Source organism: Halictus rubicundus, unplaced genomic scaffold (assembly GCF_050948215.1).
Source record: "Halictus rubicundus isolate RS-2024b unplaced genomic scaffold, iyHalRubi1_principal scaffold0047, whole genome shotgun sequence".
Lineage (NCBI taxonomy): Eukaryota > Metazoa > Arthropoda > Insecta > Hymenoptera > Halictidae > Halictus > Halictus rubicundus.
The window spans coordinates 797061-820661 of NW_027488588.1; the positions used below are offsets into that span (position 1 = coordinate 797061).

Below are 23601 nucleotides of genomic sequence, written 5' to 3' on the forward strand. Positions count from 1 at the left end.
ACACTTCGAGCTCCTCGCCCCCCGACTAGAGAAGACGGCAGCCGCATTGGCGCGGCTGCTGCCGAATGTGGGGGGGCCGGATTTGAATGTACGCCACCTCTATGTGGAGGTGGTGCGGTCTATAGCCCTTGTATGGGGCCCCCGTATGGCACCGCTCGCTCGAGGCCAGCACGCCCAGCCGCAAGCTCTTTGAAAGAGTGCGGCGGCGGCTGGCCTTGCGGGTCATACGGGGGTACCGCACCATCTCCACCGAGGCGGCGGGACTCCTCGCCGTGATTCCACCCTTCACTGTGGTGGCGGCGGAGCGGGCGAAGCTATACCACATCGCCCGCTCCTTCCGCCGCCCGCCGGGGGTGGAACTCACGCGCGAGGAGGAGTCGGAGCTCGAGGGCCAGAATCGCCAGGCCCGGACGGAAGCTTTTTCGGAGTGGAGGGCGCTGCTAACGCCCTCCACACGTCCGATTGTCCGGGCCCTCCTGCCCATATTTTATATATGGTGCGGGAGGCGGGGAAGGTTGACCTTCCGCCTCACGCAGGTGCTCTCCGGCCATGGCTGTTTTGGAGAGTACCTGCACAGAATGGGGCGGGAGCCGACGGCGCAGTGCCAACACTGCGGCGAAGATGTCGACACGGCGCGGCACACTCTGGAGGAGTGCCCTGCTTGGGCCGGGCCGCGCCGTGTCCTGCGAGCCGCAGTGGGCGGGTGGGACCTCGCGCTGCCGACCGTGGTCGACCACATGGTCGACAGCGTGGGGTCGTGGAATGCGGTGGCCTCCTTCTGCGAGGACGTTATCAAGCAGAAGGAGGCCGCCGAGCGGGCCCGGGAACGGGACCCGGGCTCCGCGAGGAGGGTGTGGGCGCGGGGACGACCCCCGCGCCGGCGTGTGCCCCCCACGAGGGGGGCGGTGAGGGATGGGAGGGCGCGGGGGTCTCCCCCGCGTCAACCATTGCCCCCGGGAGTGGGGGGCGGAGGGGGTTTGGCGCGGGGAGTATCCCCGCGCCCTGTTTCGCCCCCACCTGTGGGGGCGCTGAATTTGGGGGCCCGGGGTGCGAGCTGACCCGGGCCCCCGGGGGGGAGCGTAGCTCCCCCCGTGATTGGCCGACACCCCCGGGATAGTTTTCCCGGTTAGTGGGGGGTGTCGGTCCCCCCTCCCCCCGATAGGGGAGGGGGACCGTGGGGGGTTTTTGGGGAAAGGAAGGGTCGGGGCGTGCCGGATCGCGCCTCCGACGGCCCTTCCTTCCGGTGGCGGCGTCCTCTTGCTCTGGCCGGGGCTGGTTCCTTCGGGACACCGGCCCCGAGCGGGGCACGAGGACTCCGGGAGCTGTGGGTGGACCGAGCTGGGGCTCGGGATGCCCAATCCGAAGGCTCCAGGGATGGGGACACCGGGCGGGTCCCTCCGCCCGGGGTCTTACAGAGTAGGCAGTGGGGGAGGCTAACCCCCTCCCCCGGGGTGGCATGTATTAGCTGGGAGGTGTCCTGTTGAGTACTCGCGTGATCCAGGCACCTCCCCTGTAGCTTAGGTGGGCGTGAGGTTTTAGTGGGTAGTCTCCGGGGGCTTCGCCCCCCGGAGAGAATCCCACATAACCCCGGCTTCCCCCAGGGAGTCGGGGTATGTATAAAACATTTCCTCACGATAAAAAAAAAAAAAAAAAAGGGTTAGGGTTAGGGTCGAAAGAGCCGCGGAGAGTCGAAGCGTTCGGAAAAGATGAAAGACTGGCGTGAGCTCAGGCCTTTTTAAATAAAAAAATAAACTTTTTCATTATTAATTATTTTTCTATCGGACTTTCACCAACATACTCGTGGCATTTTTCTAAGGAAAACGGTACCAAATATGACAAAATTCCGATGATATTTACTTGTGTAATCAACGACGGAAGTTTCGGACGCAAAGAAGGACAGCATATGAAAAGAAAGAGACGCGGCGAGTCCTTCCCGTCTCGAGTTCGACAGCTTGGTTTTCGCCGCGGACAAATAGATGTGGTTACTAATGTATATGTATTGACAATTACTCACAGAAAGTTAAATTTAACAATACAATTAATGATTATACATAAAGTTTATTGCTTATAAAATATAAAGAATATTAAATGTAAAGAAACAATTCTATAAGGTATAAAAAATAGCAATCAATACAATTATAATTAAAACTTAAAATGACAGACACTTTTCAAAACTTTTATCTCTAGCTCTATGTTAGGGATACACAAGCTGAAAATTTCATCGAAATCGGTTGACGGAGAAAAAAACAACGTGCATTGCAAGATATAAGAATCTGTGTATCTGTGTGTTTGTACAAATAGCAATAATACTGCCACCAAATAGCTTTATATGGATAAGATCCGTCGAAAGTTAGTTTCATTACATAACACTTTTATTTCGTTACTACCTTTACTTGAATAATTGCAGTCCAGCATTAGAAGTGGTATTATCGGTTAAATAAGTAAAAAAAAATAATTTTCTGTTTGTTACTACGGATCACAATAAGAACGATTGAATTTTGTCATTACTTGAATATTGTATTTATTCTTTTTGTTTATTCTATAACTATTACAGAATATATTTTGTTGAATAATCATTATTTTATAAATATCGCAATAAGTTCCAAATTAATTAATTACACCTATAAACTATCGATTATAAAATAATGATTACAATGGTGAATAATATGGAAAATAAGAAGGCAATAATAGTGTAATGAAATTATACAATAAAAAATAATTATTTTCATTCTACGCATTATCCGTTTATTTATTGCCTATGTCACTGACGTTTCTTCCGTAATTCACGAGCAAATGTTCTATTTAGGTAGCGAGCGCGGCATGTTTAGCGATGTTGGTATTAGAGATCAGTGATAGTTCCACTTTCTTAGTTCCACAACCGACGAGAGTATCTCGACATTAGGGCCGTTACCGACCGATCCCAGCACCCACCTGGCACTAGGCCTGCAGCCAAGCTCGCATATGCGAGCCGAGCTCGGGTCCAGTCGAGCCTGGACTCGCTTTTCGAGTCGAGTCGAGTACTCGCACAATGCGAGCTGCTCGCAACGAAGCGAACGGCTCGAAATAAAATCAGGCGTAAAATGACATGATGCGAGTTACAGCAGGAAGATCAGCACATTGATATTATCAAGCATTTTAGTATATTGACAATGCTAAATGTTTGCGATGTTTTATTATATATTTTGATAGTGAAATGTTGATTCAGAATTTCTATAACCCTTATTGAAAATAATTATGCAATAACAACTATTTCCTAGATTTATGTAAATAACTAGATGTGATCTGTAAAGAACGGTATTTTATATATTCCTTTATATTATACTCCGGTTCACTGTACAGTCGTAAAAATGTGTTGTCGCAAAATTGTTTATAATGTTGAAAATTAACGTTAAACCAAGTTGGAAGTTGGAAGTTCCAACAGCCTGTCATTCGGTACTGTGCAAGTATAGGTGATAAGATTTAAAAGGGCATAGCCGATTAAGATGGTCAAAACAATTGGAACCGCAAAAAGATTCCATTTCAAACAGTATTGATTTCTTGATTTTCTGGAAATGACAGACGTAGATTTCAAAATTCTTTTCACGGAATCTTACCAATTTTCACAAGCAATTTCATATCTGGCGGAAATCGTAGACGAACACAATAATATAAATATTCATTGCCTAATCAATGTTACTTCAATATTTTTAAAACATTAAAAAAGTATTGTTAAAATCACATGAATAAATAATATAAGAAATTGAAAAAATAAAGATGATGTATGGGAAAAAACATTTACCACCGACGGGATAAGAACCCCAGCGTATCCGCTACTTAGTTCGACGTCCGGCGATGTTACAAAACTTTACGAACATTCTGGTATATATCACACAAAATACAATTTATTCTTTCTCTTAAATCACATTTCTTAGGTCAAAGAATTACTTGTTTCAATTTAATAATGCTAAAAATTACTTAATATATAGCTGCGATAAAACCAACAAGTGTAACTTTCCTCCTAATAGCAAAAACGTCGAAAAAATTCGGTTTTTATTGTTTTTTGACGATGATGTCCCACAACAAAAAATCTAAAAAAAATTGACGACACTGCCTGTTATAGTACTTTAACAAGGAACTAAACAGTAGAATAGCATGTTTTCAAATTTTTGAGAAATCTGCATTTTTCCGATTTTTTGGAGGTTTTTCATTTTTTTACGACCACAGTTTGTAACAAAAAAATCTGAAAAAATTATCAAAAATCAGCCTTAGAATCCAAAATATGTCACATTTTTCTCAGAATTTTAGAAAGCATCAGAGTGCGGGAAATACGCGGAGAAGCGCGAAATCTAATTTACCCTGTAACTAACCTCATGGGCAAGATAGGGGGTTGAAATTTTACTCAGAGGGGTTTTTCCTCTAAGGGCAGTTTTGACCATAAATCGGCTACGCCCTTTTAAAAGGATCTGATGTCTACGTTCAACACTCGTCATACTTTCTGTTTAGTTAATATTTTAATCTAAATCTTTTTTCAATTTGCAATTGTTGGCTCTTCTCCATGGATAACAGTCGATCTTTTATACGATGGTCCAAAATCATGCTAACTACCAAATAATTCGTAGTGGCAGCAAAGTTAAATCTACTTCCTAGCTCGACAATTAACGCAATTATATAACGCAATTTTTCCTGCGTTTTCATTACATGTCATCTAGTAAATTAATCTATCTAGTTTGGCAGAACAGCTGAAGTCGTTTGGTCGATTTATAAAAAAAGTTATTCTGATTTAAAGTGTCTGCCATCAATTATGAGACTGACTGCATAATGTATAACGAGAAGCGGCCGCACGTTTCTCGCTAAGCAACCTGCGCTATCTCCATGTTTATAATTGTGCAGTGTGAAAATGGTTTACTGCCTTTTTGGTTCGTTATCTCGGCCATTTCTTCTAAAAAGTGTACTTCCGTACAATGGGACAGTAGGGCTCTCATCAGCGAGCTAAGGTTTATGACCGGCTCGCCTGCACTCGCCCACTTAGGTCACCCGCTCTGAGTATTTAATCTACCGGCACGCGTATGCGTTTTGCTCTTCCCTCCCCATCGAGCCACTAGCTTAGTTATTCATTATCGAAAAATATAAAAGTCTAAGACAATCTATTCTCAGGTTAGTTAGCTCAGATTATGTCAAACAGTTTTTCTCAGCTTACCAGAATTCAGTCTTTTGACCTTTGGTGCGAGTACCAGTGTGGCGGCCTGTGCAAAGAGCACGCCGACGAACCGCCAGCATACATTGTAGACGCGGCGGCGACCTCGTATAAATACACATCAATATTATACAATATTTATATATCCATTCCTTTCAAAAACTATTTAACGAAGCTTAACGTTAATTTTTAACATTATAAACAATTTTGCAACAACACATTTTTACGACTGTACACTGAACCCCGGAATATAATATAAAGGAATATATAAAATACCGTTCTTTACAGATCACAGCTAGTTATTTACATAAATCTAGGAAATAGTTGTTATTGCATAATTATTTTCAATAAGGGTTATACAAATTCTGAATCAACATTTCACTATCAAAATATATAATAAAACATCGCAAACATTTAGCATTGTCAATATACTAAAATGCTTGATAATATCGATGTGCTGATCTTCCCGCTGTAACTCGCATCATGTCATTTTACGCCTGATTTTATTTCGAGCAGCTCGCATCGGTGCGGATAGCTCGCATCGGTGCGGGTAGCTCGCATTGTGCGAGTACTCGACTCGACTCGCACAATCGAGCCGAGCTAAGCTCAACCAGAGTTGGGCAAAATATTTATCTAAATAAAAATTTCGAGTAACGAATAAAAGATAAAAAAAATTTTATTTCCTTTTGGTATGTGTTGTGGTTTGGGTGTTCAGTAAAGGATTCACCCAATATAACAATAACCATTTATTAATGAAATAACAAAAACTCAACGACGTAACAAGGAACAAAGAAAATGAAATAACAATGAAACAAGAACTACGGATAAACGACTACGAACAACTGACGGCGAATGACGACTTCTCACAACGACTGACTGACTTGAACTGACTGACTGACTGACCCTGTCATCCGTCAGAATCCGCGCTTATATCCTCCAGGAATTTCCTTCGAACAAGAAAACTTCTGGAGTGGGGATGTCGCTTCCTGTACGTGCCCCTTGGAGAAAGTTCGTGTCCTTGCACCGAACATCCGTGTCCTGGCGAAAGTCAAGGGTTGGCGGCCAAATGTGCACGCCAAGGAAAAACCCCGAACCTGGTCGCCAAATGTGCACCCCAGGTAGGAACAGACTTCCGGCGACTAAGTGTGCGCTCGGGAAGAGCTTGGGCCTGGCGACCAAGTGCGTCCAAGGTCCCAGCCCGCAGACGACGCTCCTACCTGGGTCCGATCAACCCTTCTCCAAGGGGTCCGCCACATTACATGAATATTGTATTTATTCTTTTTTTTTATTCTATAACTATTACAGAATATATTTTGTTGAATAATCATTATTTTATAAATATCGCAAGAAGTTCCAAATTAATTAATTACACCTATAAATTATCGATTATAAAATAATGATTACAATGGTGAACAATATGGAAAATAAGAAGGCAATAAGAGTGTAATGAAATTATACAATAAAAGATAATTATTTTCATTCTACGCATTATACGTTTATTTATTGCCTCTGTCACTGACGTTTTTTCCATAATTCACGAGCAAATGTTCTTAGTTCCACAACCGACGAGAGTATCTCGACATTGGGGCCGTTACCGACCGCTCCCAGTACCCACCTGGGACCCACTTTGAGACACGCAGTTTAACACGGGGGCTGGCAGTCTTTATATATATCTCGTCGGTGCTGGCAGTCTTTATATACATCTCGTCGGTGGATCAGTGATAGTTCCACGTTCTTAGTTCCACAACTGACGAGAGTATCTCGACGTTGGGGCACCGACGAGATATATATAAACAAAGATTGCCAGCCCCCGTGTTAAACTGTGAGTCTCAAAGTGGGTCCCAGCACAGACGAGGTATAGGACTAGACCAATCACCATATGGGGCTTCGTGTCTCATATGTAAACAACTGGTTTTCTTACGCCCTCTACGCTGACGAACGATAACTGCTGGAACTAGATCCACAAGAATGATAAAATCTGGTCAAATACAAATGATTGACGAGTTATGTACGGGATGACTATATGTTCAAATTATATTTTTTTATTAGATGTCATAAAAAATATAATATTAATTATTACAAATATAACATTAAATAAATATAGATACCACATTTTCAAATTATAGAAATACAATTTTCATACATTTATTTTATACATTTTATTTATACATTTCTCCATACGTATAATTATTATTCGTATTTCTATAATTTTTTAACACTATTGATGCGCATCCATTTTGAATATACAGGGTGGCCCACATAACTCTGAACAGCTCAATATCTCGAAAACTATGCCATCGATTTTAAAGTTCTTAGTTTTAAATTGCATGGAACTGAAGGGCCTTTCTGACTACATAAACGTGAAGTGGCCTCCCTTCCCCTTTAATGGGGGAGGGGAGGTGCCTTTGTAATTTTAAATGGAACCCCGTATAAAATGTTACATATTTAGATTCTACCGGAAAAAACAAGTCAATTTTGTCTGAAACATTTTTTTGTCAGATACATCCATGATGAGATCTAACAGTTTGAAGTTTCGAGTTGCAGGTACTTGAAGCGCTCGGAAATAGCGTTATGGAATTATACGCGCTTGAGTCCTTTGCTTATTCATGAAGAAACACAAACAACAATATTTACAATTCTTGAGTTTGACTCACATATCTATGAAAATGTTTTCAGTTTAGAGCTGTTATTCAAGCAGTAACATTGTGATTATGGCTACTTTTGACACAGAAGTGAATATGTTATTAACGTTAGGTGTTTTTTGAACGTTATGGGATCAAAAAATGTCATGCAACATTTCATAATTTAGAAAAGCGGCTTCGCGAGCACGGTGAATTGTGTAAAAAAACTCGCAATAAACCTAAAGCTGTCACTAATGAAAATAATAGTGCCAGTATTCTTGCTGCAATTACATTAAATCCTCATATTAGTCAACGCACACTTGCACAAACATCACATATTAGTCGTTCATCAATTCAACGAATTTTGAAACGGCAAAAGTATCATCCATATCACATGGTTTTATCACATGAGATTTCGATAGCAGATTACGATCACCGCGTAAGATTTTGTGAGTGGCTGCAGGGTGTTGTGGAAAATGACTTTTTGTGCATAATACTTTTTTCCGATGAGGCCACTTTTATGAATTCAGGGCATGTAAATAGACATAATCTGCATTATTGGGCCGTGGAAAACCCAAATTGGATGCGATGTGTTCCCTTTGAACATCGATGGTCTTTAAATGTTTGGTGTGGCCTAATAGGAGATTTTGTGATTGGACCTTATTTTTTTCAAGAAACTGTAACATCTGCAAGTTATTGTGATTTCTTAAAAAATCATTTGCCTGCGCTTTTGGAAGATGTGCCACTGCACGTTAGAAGAGAAATGTGGTTCCAACAAGACGGCGCTCCTCCACATTTTGCAATCATCACCAGGCAATTTTTGAACGAAAAATTTGGGAACAAATGGATAGATCGTGGGGGACCTCGTCAATGGCCTCCTCGATCCCCCGATCTAACACCATTAGATTTTTTCTTATGGGGATATGTAAATGACAAAGTTATGTTTGAACCGCCGACGACAAAAGAGGATATGAAACAAAGAATACATGACGCTTGCGCTTCAGTGACTCCCGAAATGTTAAAAAGTATTAGAACAACTTTGATGTTTCGAGTAAATAAATGTTTACAAGCCCGTGGAGGACATTTTGAACATTTAATTTAAAGTACATTTTATTTCTTCACGAATAAGCAAAGGACTCAAGCGCGCATAATTCCATAACGCTATTTCCGAGCGCTTCAAGTACCTACAACTCGAAACTTCAAACTGTTATATCTCATCATGGAAATATCTGACAAAAAAATGTTTCCGACAAAATTGACTTGTTTTTTCCGGTAGAATCTAAATATGTAACATTTTATAAAGGTACCACCCCTCCCCCGTTAAAAGGGAAGGGAGGCCACTTCACGTTTATGTAGTCAGAAAGGCCCTTCAGTTCCATGCAATTTAAGACTAAGAACTTTAAAATCGATGGCATAGTTTTCGAGATATTGAGCTGTTCAGAGTTATGTGGGCCACCCTGTATTTTGTAACTGAATTTGAAAAAGAAATTAAATTGAAATTTACTATATATTTTCATGTATATTTCATTTAAACAACATAAATTTTAGCTTTAAAGAATCATGTAAAATATCAATTAATATTAATTGTGAAATTCGAAAGAGTTAAGAATTAATTAATCAATAATTATGTAGTTGATCGTTTTTTGCGAGATGTCAATCTATGTGACTCAGAATGTAGTTGCGTTATTTTCTTTCACGTTTGTAGTGAGAAAATAAACGACGAACGCAATATGTAGTACGACACGTACGAACACAACTGCATTCATCGAGCTCGATCAGACTCGTCCAGTCGTGATGCCAGAATCATGGGTCGCCGCGGCGCGGCGCGCCGTCCCACGCGGCGGGGGTGGGGGCAAACCCTTTCGCCGGCTTGGCCCCACTCAGACGTATCGTCGTCACATTACCAAAATATCGAGCGCCTGAACCGCAATCGATTCCCGGTTCGGCGAGACGCACATTTTGCTACAAATTTAAAACTAAAAAAGATACCAATGCGATATTTGGACTAGAAATTTTTTTTAAATCGGGTTTGATGTCGTATACTGAAATATGTTCTATATTTCTGAAATAATTTTTATTGTTGATTTTTAAGATAAAGCCGGATAAGATGGTCAAAAGTGCCTCCAAACCAAATTAATTTTTAGTCGCACCAGGCTCAACAAAAAATTACGAAAAAATTCATGAATATTCTATCTAATATCATACACGACTGAGATTTTTTTCATAATTTTTGGTTTGCAAAATCGTTTTTTCGAAAAAAATTCATATTAATAATCACGATGAGACACAAATAACATAATAACATAAACGTGGTCAACTGAAAACTTCGATATAAAATCGTCAATTTCATGCTTTCGGATTTGTTTAAAAATCGATTTTGCAACCAAAAATTATGAAAAAAATCTTAGTCGTGTATGATATTAGGTAGAATATTGATGAATTTTTTTTATAATTTTTTGTTGAGCATGGTGCGACTAAAAATAAATTTGGTTTGGGAGCACTTTTCATCATCTTATCTGGCTATATCTTAAAAATGGACAAAAAAAAATTACTTAAAAAATATAGAACTTATTTCTGTATACACCATTAAACCCGATTTTTAAAAAGAATTAGTCCTAATTTCGCATTGATATTTTCTTTTAGTTTAAAAGTTGTAGCAAAATGTGCGCTTCGCCGAACCGGGAATCGATTGCGCTAATCGGTGGAACGCGTCGAATAGTCGAGCAGGCAGCTCAGACGACGTTACGAGTCGGCGGAGACCGGAAACCGTTTTCCATAAGAGTTTTCAATATCAATTTAGTCTTCGTTATTCTCCGATTTATAGCGAATTTAGATTCGTTTTTATCAGAAAAACATCTCCAATCGGCTCATAATATTTTCATTACGATATTTTTAATAATAAGACAGTTGAGTTCTGGTTGTTCATTATTAATAGGCAATGTGTTACAATGTTGCCTTTCGTCTTCCGATCGTGGTCTTGAGAATTTCAGTGGCTCATTGTCAGTCAGGCAAGCAGCTGCCGGACACAACAATGCAAGCTCATAAGCATTGCTTGCTAATAAAAATCTAATTTTTGTAATAATTTATTGTCATGTTATGAAAATATGAACAATAAATTGTAAATATTTTTCTGGTAAAAATGAGTCCAAACACGCCATAAATATTATAGAATAAAAGGAAGTTAAGGAAGTGTGTAGGAATAAAGTGTAAATAAATATACATAATTACGCGGAATATTTACCAAAAAAGTAACATTAATAATGATATATTTAAATACTAGCAAAAATACATAATAATGTTTTTAATACGAATTCCTCCGCATGTGGGTGAATTTGTGCTTCTTGATGCTCCCTACATATACGTACATGTACATTATATATGTATATGCGCAGATGATCTCCTAGAAAGAATACATTACAATTAGACATAAAAACATACATTTACATATGTAATAAATTCTACTAGTTATTGGGCTTTAAAAATCAAGCCACGTTACTATTAAAACCAGATATACCATTATACGTATAATGCAATTGTAATAGCATGCCACTCTTTCATCTTAGTTCTTCTATTACTTCCCAATGCAGTGATGTAGTACATGCAGTGGTCAAAGTAATAAAATTAACAGGATGGGCCACGTGAAGGCGTGAAAGAAGGTCTTATCCATCCCAGAGTACATTAAATGTTTACCAACATCAGCATATGTGTACAAACGTATACACCACAATAAAATACACGAAGTTATATATTTACACATTTTATTAAGTAAAAGAACATTGAGTGTACTCCGAATCGTGAAAAAAAGAATAAATCAAGCAAAAAAAATCGTTAAGAATATAATACAAAGTCTTTGCATGATAATAAAACATACAAAACAAAACTGCTACAATCACCATATTCCTCGAGCCAAAGCAACTACAATTGGTATTCCAAATATTACAATGCAGCTGTATATATTTCTTAATTGCTTCTATAAAAAAATCATTTACAAAATGTTTATTAACCTAGTTTCCAGAATTTCATATACACAACGTATACGCAAATCTCTATGCATGAAATTCCGAAAATATGATTAATAACTGATTTTAATGAATTTATTATAGACACACTTAAAAAGTATATTGAAATACCAACAGGATTATCGATAAAAATGAAAAAATTTAAACATGTCTGAAATGCGATAATTTGGAAAATGTTTTCGCGGAATTTTTTATACATCTACATTTCTTGCCGAGCCACACTGTATCCTTATGAATTTTTACTGTTAATGTAAAATATACAATGTCTTTCTTATGTTCAGCGCATTCGTCTTGGTTAAAGCAGTTTGGATATTTCTGTTCCACAGAACGTGAAATTATCGAAAATATCGATAGTTTATCTAATATGAATGCCTCGCTGCGTATGGATGGGTAAACCATGTCAAAAGTTTTATTTATAATTTTAAAAATGGCCGAAAAATGTACACTCGGGACACAAAGATGCCCAAATTCAATGTTATCGTGTACAATATATGCTCTAAAGGATAACAGTAGTTGCTCGTCTCGTGTGAACGTTGCATTATTCTCCAAAAACATATCGTAACACCTACGACATCCCGATTTTTCAATACATTTTTTAGCGATATACCCTGCAAAGTATTCAATCGCACACGATTCTAGCTAGCACACCGATGTTGACAGTTCTTCAATATTATCGATTTCAATATTGTCATCAAAACTATCATCATCTGTGTTCTCTTGGATAGCAGACAATGAAGCATCTGATTCCAACGTGGCTGATTCACATTGTGCTATCATATCCCCCGGCATTAACGGTGCAGCGTCATCAGGCATGCAGTTACCACTATGTATACTACGATTCAAATTCAATAATATATTTTTTTGAATTGCAAGACGCACCGCTTTTACCGAAGGATTGCGATCATAGGTGCCACCGTGCATTCGAAGAACGGAAAAAAAATTTTCAATGCAATCGCTGTTTAAGCGTGATGTTATAAGGAACATACTGCCTTCTTCTTTTAAATCGTTCCACAACTGCAAGGTGGCATTTATAGATTGCCGTAATTGCAAAAGACATGGATGTGTTTTACGACCGTTAGAAGAAAGTACAAACCAATTGCTCATGTTGGTAACATGCGCAATTAAATGTTGATCAATGTTATTAAAACGCGAAATAGCACGCTTCATGGGATTTGGATCACTGGTAGATCGACTGTTTAAATTACCAAACAAATCATTAAGCGTTTCAAAGAAACTAGCTGTGTGTTGTACAGTATTTGTATTAATGCTACCAGTGAGTGAAGCGGTAAACATAGCAGCTGACACTCTTTTGCTAAAAACTTGAAGAGCAAGCTTACACTTCATTTTATCAAAAGAATTTGGAAAAAAATGTTTATCGGATAATTTGTAAGCTGCTCGCGTACTTTTATCTTTCTCCAAACTCCAGAGAAGTACTACATCGCGCCACGAAACTATACAGTCATTAATAGAAAAATCATAATTTAATAAATTATTCCTAATGCTCTTGAATAAATGTAAATAATCAAAAATGTAATAAATTTTTTGACCATTTCTTATAAAAAATGGCTTCTCAACAGAAACACGTTCATCTGCTACGCTTTGATAACTACTTCCCTGATCGGAAACAACTGCTCTGACTTTCAAACCTGTCTCATGCAGTGCATCTAATATTTCATCTAAAGTAATTGATAAATCATGTTTTTTAACACCAGTTTTTGATACGAAGAAAGCCAAAGGTTGTTTCCAATTAGTGAACAGCCCGCGTATCATAAATACAAGAACCTGTGTACCCACAGCTACATTTCTACCCAAAAATCCTAAATCTTCGAAACCTTCAATGACCTGCCGTTTTGGGTGGAAATCGAGACACTTTTTGATGGCCATTTCATCAAATACAAGGGTGGAATTACGATCTGCAATTTCCATGTAAGAAGATTTTAATTTTATCGCGTTAAATAAATTTGGACAAATTCCTGGCCAAATGTCGATTTTCCCGAACCATCGACTAATTGTGGATGGACTTGGCAAATGAAAACCAAAAATTTCACGCATTTTATGGTACAAAACGGGAGAAGTGTAGTGCATTGTAATGCATAATTGTTGCTCCTTTTTCGAAAAAATTCGCCACGATTTGAGTTTAAACAATATGAGGATGACAAATGTCAATAAGTACCCGGAAATTCTTTTAGAAATTGCGTTCTTCAAACATGTATCATCGATATTGCCTGAAGAAAGCTTATCTTGCAACCGATTCATTGCCTTACACTTTGCCCGCAATTGCAAGCGAAGAGCCTTATATTTTTTCTTCTCTTGCTCTAATTGCACCTGGGTTTCCATTAGCTGCTGTTCCAAACCATTACAACTTTGTATAGACATAGTGTCTGACTCAGTGCTAAAACTATTATTATTCATATCGGACGAATGAAAAATTTCCGGTACGGCATCTTTGCGCAGTCTACCCGACGCGTAAAAAGAATGATTAGAAAAATGTTGACTGCACACATATTGATTTTGTAATTTTTTATCAGACATTTCCACCCAATCATCTACGCCACAGTTAATCAGCCACGTTACGCACCTATCACTATCTCTCGTTGGAAATGAATGAAAAGAAATATTGTTCGTTGTAGTACGGTTTGTTAAACCACAAAAGGGATAGGCACACTTTTTATAGTGAGTTTTCCGTTCATTCCGCTTCATTGTATGCGAGAAATAGGATAGCAAAGTGATTAGAGAGAAAATAAGCAGATTACGGAACACTAGCTTTCTATAATAGTAAATGCGATATTTACTAAGCGCATGCAATATAAAATATAAATCCCATAAGCTCAACGTTTAAAGGTCCCTGAACTACCCACACCACGGTGGGTACCCAAAACTTCTTTATTCTTCATTATTTTTTCATGGGACTTCCACCAACATATTCGTGGCAGTTTTCGAATGAAAATGATACCAAATATGATATAATTCTGATAATATTTACTTGTGAAATGATGCGGAGAGTCGAAGCGTTCGGGAAAGATAAAAGACTGGCGTGAACTCAAGCCTTTAAATCAAAACTTGCACTCTTTTTATTATTAATTATCTTTTTATGATACTTTCACGAATATATTTGTGGAATTTTTCTGATTAAAATGATACCAAACACGATATTATTCGGATCATGTTTACACTAATTTTTGTTAATATAATTGTAATAGAAGGTGGCTTTAATTGTTCATTACACAAGTAAATATCATCGGAATTATATCATATTTGGTTTAATTTTAATTAGAAAAATGTCACGGATATGTTGGCGAAAGTTTCATGAAAAAATAATGAAAAATAAAGAAGTTGTGTAATTGGATTAGTAGTGGTCTTCTGGTCTCACACCGATATACCCGACCGTGTTATGTTACACACTTCGGGAGCGGCGCGGCGGCTCTCGAGCTTCGCTGTTCTTTTCTACATGCAACATTGTATCGGAGAGAGAGAGAGAGAGAGAGAGATTTTCTTTGCTTTCTTGTCCCTATCCGTCTATATGTCCCGTGTTTGGGACATTCAATGTGTAGGATCATTTACGATTCCGGCGTACACTGTGTGATGCAAATGCAACATTCGGCAAGAACCACAGATTTCGTCTAAATGTCCCTCGCCAGAATCGCGTAAGGGACTTATATCGAGAATTCACTGTATTATCGCCGTAACTGTTGCAAAGGTCTCTACCGTAACTGTCCAAATTTTATCTGCACCACTGATCCCCTTGGAAGCATTTAGTCAAGCGGTAAGCACGCTCTACGGTGCAGCAAAGGGTCGAATATCGGCGAGACTCACACTAATGCAAGCAAGGCAAAAGATAATAATTTTTCTAATTTTGTAATTTCTTTTATCAAACTTTTACCATCGTATTCGCCTTGTTTTTCTATTTCACATGACACCAAACACGATACAAGTACGATTCTAATTACTCGTGTAATAGGCGATCAATGTTTCAGGCGCGGAAGATGTCGGCGAATGGAAAAGAGAGAGACGCGGAGAGTCGAATCGTCGAACGGCAGTCCCTCCTTCTCTTTTAATCGCTCTCCTTCTCTACGTTCGGCACACTACAAAGAATGTAGCATCTCTACTAGAACTGTCGCTCGACAGACCCGACGATACGAAAGTTACGGGCAGACTACTGTAACACAATAACTGAAATCTGGGGCTCAAATACGGGCATACAGGGTCAATAAGTATGGGGATTGATTTTTTCCTGCCAACGGGAAGCTGTGGAAACCCGCTGGTAACTCTGCATTGATGCAGCAGGGCCATATTTTGAAGATTATCAACCCAATGTAAATATATCTTCAATAATTTTTTTTATGGCTTCAGTCCCGATACTCATTGGACAGATATTAATCATTAGCTTGCCTTTTGTGACATTTATCCAGGATCTCTTGCGGCACAAGACGGGGAAACACCAAATATCCATTCTTCTCGTAAAACGCTCGTTGTTGCAACGACAGAGACTTATTCTCCCTCGTGAAACGCATGCTGTTGGACATTTTCAGCGATACGCGTCTGCCTGTTAACATACATTTTGACAAATCAAAAGAAATTTTCAACATAGACATGTTTGCAACACATGAAATAATCTTCATCTGTATGCATTTATGGCACATGGATATTTGTTCCTATCGACAAATGCAGAAAATGTATATTTTGTATAAATATATCTATGCATCATTAAATATACATATGCATTTTTTTCAAGTTTGAATATGTTGTAGTTTTTAGTAATCTATGAACTATGTTTAGTATCTATGAACTGTGTAGTTTTTAGTAATTTATATTGTAGATTTCGTTGATTTTACAGACAAGTAAAAGAAAGTGTCACTCTTTTTTCATTAAATTATATGACTAGAACTAACAAACCTATAAAAATAAGTTTTTAGGACCTTATAGTGATAACTAGACTGCGGCTCTTTATGCATTTATGGCTTATGAAAATGTTTAAAAAATGCTATAAAATAAAATTCGATAGAATTTAGCATGATTTTCATTTGTTTTGGATTTACAGAGGCTGTTCCCATAAAAAGTAGTTTTTTATTTCATTTCATTTTCTGGAAATTTGTCTGCAAAAATTGGAAATTGCATAAACATCCGCAGTCTAGTGATAACATAAGAGTGTGTACTCAAAATGTTGTCATTTGAAAAAAATGTTTCTTTCACCATTTATTTTGCAACTGTTTTAAACAAATGCGACGTTTTCATGGCAGGAATATTCTTAAAAATTGAGGATTTGATTCTGAAAAAAGGAGGATATAGCCCAAAGTGTCTCCTTGGCAATTCTTTTTTTAAGAATTAAAATTATTTGAAGTGAATGCTGCACTTATGTTACCTCGTTCGGCCGCAGTTTCTACCGCCACCCGTCGGAGGCTGCATATCATGGTGCAGCGTTCATTTCAATAACTTTCATTTCGTCAATTTTAAACTGTCCGATGTTTTGAAAAAGGTCCTCGTATTCTTCAAATTTTGAAAAATGTTCCTGCCACGAAAACATTGCATTTGTCTAAAACAATTGCAAAATAAATGGTGAAGAAAACATTTTTTTTATTTGAAATGACAACATTTTTAACGTACAGTACACTCTAAGACTGTGTGTGCATTTGAGAATAAAACTGTCGCGAGTTGCTCTCCAGAGTCAAATTCGTCAGTGTTTTATTATGCACGAAAGGAATAGCCCTCTCCGGTAGCAAATACTTCCGATGCAGACATGTATATATATGCTTCCATTTTATATATATATTGTTAATATTATCTAACACAAACTGTTATGTTTTGTTTATCACATTCACCATATAATTATTATTACCTAAGCCTTATCATTCAATTGAAAAATAGGTTGTATTATCACGTTTTATGTAAAACTAACGAAGTGGGTTTACACTTTTGCTCGTCACTGTAATAGTTTTAACCCTTTGCACTCGAAGCCATTTTAACTCGAAAATCAAACATTTTTTCTGACTTGGAATATTTCCATTCTATGTACACAAGAGCCGTCGGACCAATACACCCAGTGGAACTGAAATTTTTCTTTTTCAGTAGGACTTTGAAATTATAATTTTTCTTTTTCATTTTATAATATACAAACAAATTTAATACTGTAAACGATACTTTTAATGGCGCCTCAGAGTCGCCGCTCGAGTGCTAAGGGTTAAATTTAATTTCCGTTTATACACTGTTTTAGGTTCACTTAATATACGTACGTATCTCCATTTATCGTTACGATAAAAAATACAATTACGACTACCATTTTTAAATTTCAAAGCTTCGTTTTTTTCGAAATTTTATCGTTTTAAATCCCTTCCATTAAAAGAATCCTTAATGTTCTTAACACTCGTTGGTGTCAGTGGAATCTATATATGTTTCAATATAATATACATATTCCTTTATGATCCAGTTACTCCGTTTAAATCACGTTGAAAGTTGAGAAACGAAATATTAACAAAATCTCATTTGACAGAGGTTGACAATCTGTATTTGACAGAGTTTCCCGGTGAATCCTGGAAAGCAGTTGCAACTGAAGCTGTTTTCTCCGTCGATGCAGGTGCCGCTGTGGCAGGGGTTCGATTGGCAGTCGTTGATGTTCGAGATTAAGCAGTTCCCGACAAAAAGTGCGGTTTATCGATCGGACCAGGTGAAAGTTGTAACGGTACCAAACATTTTTCGGTCCTCCAGCCCCAATCATCCCGATCGCTTCTTTCCGTGTTATAAGCGTAACTCGGAAAATTACAAACATTCTCAGGGGAGTGAAGTCGTCAAAGAGGCGGCTACCGTAATTAGCCTTAATTAGACGCATACAGAAGAGGAGCGCGAAGGAAGAACAAAACTGGTTCGGATGGTGGCACAGCTAATTGCATCTTTGATCGATCTATTCCTTGCGCTTTTTTCCCACCGTATTCTCATCTTCGTTGCACAGTGATCCGGGGATGGCGATAATAGCGCCAATTATCGGGAGTAATTAGACTCTACGGATCGCTATCTGTGCAAAAAAATTGCCAGACCAGGTGGTCCCAATGATCGCCGACATTGCTAACAAGAAACCTGAAGCTTTTCGCTGTTTTGAAGATCCACTTCTTCGAGAAAATAATTGAGCGTTCGAATGATTGAGTTATTACGCGGAGAGTTTTAATTTTACTGAAATTCTCAACTATTCATTTCTGTCTCTGTTCATCATTGACTGTTTCGACTAGCATTTATATCTATAAATTGGTGAACATATTACTAAAGAAACAAAGGGTATCACGGATTTATGCGAGTGACTGGAAGCGGCGTCTCGTTAAAAAGCCGCTAATCGAGTTTTACCGATCTTCGAGCGCGCTCTACGAATGCAGCAGGAGGTTTTAGGATCTCCTCATAGTGTCGAGATCATAATCTAGCTTCCAGACTGGAGCCAGACGAATCGCAGCCGTGCCGGTGGAGAAAGACAGGAAAGAGGAAGACGAGTTATCGGCGAACGGTGTTGGTCTCATGCGACGTGTCCTCGCCACAGGTGGTCTAATTAAATTACTACTATCCCCGGCGAAATAAATTGCATTAATTACGATCGAATTAAATTATTCATTGAAAAGGTGGTCTCCGAGGAAACGGGTCAACTAAATGCGGAGTTTATCTTCTGGGAACCGCGGAGAAGTTCTCTCTGAAGTCGGCCCCGACGACCGGTGTCCTGCCAGCGTGTGGTAATCTTCGGGTTTTGTGAAATAAGATAGCAGCCGGGTTGTTGTAACGTATGAATTAATTGCGAATCAAGCACTGGGGAGCGGCGCGAGGGGCAAACGGAATCCTCGGTCTATGCGAAAGTCGATCGAGCTTGATTCGTAGATAAACCTAGGCCGCATCCGCTAATTTCGAGGACGCGTTGCTTCCGAGCGAGCCCGAGACAATGCCCTTAATTGGAGGAACACTAATTAAGAAGAGCAGAACGGGGAATTCGACGTAACGAGAACCGAGGCACGACTATCGATAGATTCTTTAGCCGTGTATGGCAGACTTCTCAATGGGAGAAAGTTGTCGGTCAGGACGCTTGGCCTTCCGCGTTATAAAGGTTCCGTGCTGATCCAACGGCAAGTGGCTCCCCGCTCGCGGACCCAGAAACTTGATTTCGGCGTTGGATGCAACCAGCGATACCAGCTTCTCCATAGAACGTGGCATATAATACCGAAGAACTGACATTAAATCTTTTTCATTCCATTATTTTGTTCTTACTAGATTCAGAATGTGCCTCATTCAATTTTTTCTATATTATACGTATTTTCTTTCTGTTGAAAATCTACCTGACAGATAAACTTTCTCTCGGCGGAGGTAACAGAGGCAGATATCCTTGGAGACATCAACGATTGTCAACCGGATGACGCGCCGATTTTTACCGTATTTGCATTCACTTGATATTTCCCTGTCTCTTTTTTCCCCATTCAGACAATGATCCAGCTAATTCAGTTGTGAACGCACGTACAAGACGCCGGCGTACCGCCTGTCGCTTCCTTTCGAATCCTAAAGGCTGCGTACACAACGGATTTATCGCATTGAGCATCGAGCACTAATCCTTTAAATTTGTAAGGAATTTAAACAGACGGGAAGCATAAAATCATTTATTAACAACACGTCTTTCTCCGGTATCGGACCTGACGAGACTGCTCGTCCTTTTATCGTCTCGTTCGTTTTTCGTTTTTCGACGTTCGTTTTATCAATAACATGAACATATGAGTATTTACATAAACAATATATACAGTGGCGGATTAAATCTTAGCTTACAAATTTAAGCGTATGCCGTACGGGCTCACCGGAGACCCTGCGACCTTTCAAAGATTATTACATCGGCTCATCGGTCCGGAAATGGTGCCGAATGTTTTTGCGTATTTAGATGACATTATCGTATTATGCTTTTGCGTATTTCGACGACACCACGACTTTCGACGACCATGTCGCGTGGCTCGTGAAGATTTTTAAGCGACTTAAAGGGAAATGCGAATTCTGTCGGGAGGAGGTGCGGTATCTGGGGTTCGTGGAGAGCAGGGAGGGGTTGAAAGTCGATGTCGAAAAAGTCGCGCCTGTTCTGTCCTTTCCTGTTCAGCGGAATATAAGACGATTTGCGGCGAGACAACTGTGGCGATTTCTTGGTATGGCTTCGTGGTATCGGAGATTCATCCCGGATTTCGCTACAGTCGCGGAACCGCTGAACATCTTCCTACGGAAAGGACAGGCGTGGAAATGGGGAGACGGCAAGCAATCCGCCTTCGAGCAAATTCGAGAACTTATCGTGACCGCCCCTACCCTCGCGTGCCCCCACTTCGATATACCGTTTGTCCTCCAGACCGATGCGAGCGTTGTAGGACTGGGAGCCGTCCTGGCGCAAGAAATCCAGGGGGTGGAACGGTATGTGGTAATCGCATTTGCGAGTCGCGCGTTAACCAAGGCCGAGCGAAAATATTCCGCGACAGAACTGGAATGCCTCACGATAGTCTGGGCCGTGCAAAAGTTCCGGCCGTATTTGGAGGGTTACCGCTTCATGGTAATTACCGATCACCATAGTTTACGTTGGCTGCGTACACTGAAAAATCCCTCCGGGAGACCAGCGAGATGAGCATTACAGTTATTGGAGTATGCTTTCGCGATCGCGTACCAACAAAGCGCGTTGAACCACGTACCGGATGCGCTCTCGCGAATGTACGAGACTACCGTTGAGGGGGAAGGGGAGTTGACGATCGTCAGCGCGACTAAATTGGGGTGGTGCGAGGAAAAATTCCGTACGGTCGAGGGAAACCCGAAAGGGCACTTGGGTTGGTCGATCCGCGAGGGGCAACTCTACTATCGCAGAACCGATCCATTAATAACTGAGATGCTTGGAAGCGATCTGGACGAGTGGAAACTCGTAATACCCGGAGATCGCGTTACCGAAATTTTGCGAGAGGCTTACGACGAGGAGCAAGCGAGCCACTTAGGGGTGGAGAAAGCTTACCACCGAGTCGCGACCCGATATTTCTGGCCGGGCATGTTCCGAACCGTGGTGGAATACGTGCGACGTTGTCACACGTGTCAGCTGACGAAGGTGGAAGAAAAACTCCCCTCCGGGCTGATGGGACGACGTCGTGACGAAGCCCCCCCCCCCCCGTGGGTGGTCAATGCCGCCGATCTCATGGGCCCGCTTGCTCCGAGTCGCGCCGGATTTTCATACCTCCTGGTCGTTCAGGATTTATTTACTAAATGGGTCGAATGTTGTCCCCTCCAGCGAGCCACCGGGGTCAAAATTTCGGAGGCCCTCGGGAACCAAATATTCTCGCGTTGGGGTACTCCCGAAGTAATTCTCACCAATAACGGGACCGAATTCGTTAACAAAGCGATACACGAGCTCGCGAGAACGTACGGAATCGCGATCACGACCATGCTCCCGTACCACCCTCAGGCTAATCCCGTCGAACGGGTAAATCGCGTACTAAAAACAATGATCGTGTTTGTATATCGGCCGCGACCATCGCGATTGGGACGTAAATCTACCGAGTTTCCGATTCGCCTATAATACCGCGTACCATACTGCACTCCAATCCTCGCCCGCATTTTTAAACTTCGGACGAGAACCGAGACCGCGGGCATGCCGACGAGCAGACGGGGAACCGGCGCTCGAGGTAGGAATTTCCGGTACGGAAGACTGGAAAAGTAGAATTGCGCGTTTATCGACCTTGCGCCACTGGGTGGGGGAAAATTTGGATCGAGCGTACGAATCGCAAGCGAAACATTGTTACGGGTTTGTAACCGTATCGATTACATGTCGATATGTATCGATCGGGCGACGTGTCGCATGAGCAACGCGGACCCCCACCACGACGTCCCTGGGCGTCCTGTCATCCTTCTCTTAAGGAAGGATCGCAGGATCCCCCCACTAATTAGCGTGCGCGCGCATCGATCCCCACGCGATACGGATCGAATGAGGTCGATGCGCGAGAGAATTAGGCCACTCTACGTCTGGTCGCGAGTTTGTTCGGGTTCGGGAATTTCGGGCTGTTCGGTACGCAGCGAGCGAGTCAAACCGACTCAGGGGCGATACAGTCAAACCGACTGCGTTCCTTCGTCTCGTGATATCCTCAAACTGAGGAAGTGTCGTATAAACCGCACGACACGGATCCATAAAGTCCTACGAGCGGCAAGCATCGGCCGTAGCGATTAATTAAATAATAACTCCAACGAGACGAGGGAAACTGCATCGGTCTCGAGCCGTATTCTCCTCAAAAGGAAGCCAATTCTCACGTTCGTTCGGGAAATTCGCGATACGGTAATCAGAGTAAGTACGGTTAACGTCTTTCCACCGATACCGGATAGTCTCCGAACCCACTGACTAGTGACGACGGAGACGATCCTCAGGGTCGGGTGTCTGACCGACGCCTTGTACGTGTCCGTCATTCGGGCACTTCCTGCGCCAGCAACGAGTGCTCGTATGCTACGACGGCTCACGTTCGTTCGGGAAATTCGCGATACGGTAGCACGATCAGAGCATCAGAAAGGGACCCAGACGTGGAGCCAGGATAGGGCTCGGGCAACTGCCTATGCGAAGGCACTATTCGACGTAGTCGCGATCGACTAGGCGCGAATTGCGAACAATATTGATCCCGCAACCGTCGTACTGAGGTTACTGTACTTATAAAGATTTCGATTATTGTATATATATCAAGTATAACAGAATATATCTTACTTCTACCTCCAATATCGTCTCCGAATGATTCAAGTTAGTTTGAACCTCTCCGTCTTCCAGTGCCTGGAGGCACGAACCTTATCTTAC

General features: G+C 40.8%; 1 long non-coding RNA gene across 1 annotated transcript in view; it reads left to right on the forward strand.

Annotated features, from left to right (window-relative positions):
• LOC143363432 (uncharacterized) overlaps nucleotides 1-14575 on the forward strand; it is a 180434-nt gene extending 165859 nt beyond the window's left edge. The window contains exon 2 of the long non-coding RNA XR_013083826.1: nucleotides 14204-14575. This is a non-coding gene — a long non-coding RNA (uncharacterized LOC143363432). The remainder of the gene's footprint in view (nucleotides 1-14203) is intronic.
• The last annotated feature ends 9026 nt before the right edge of the window (nucleotides 14576-23601 follow it).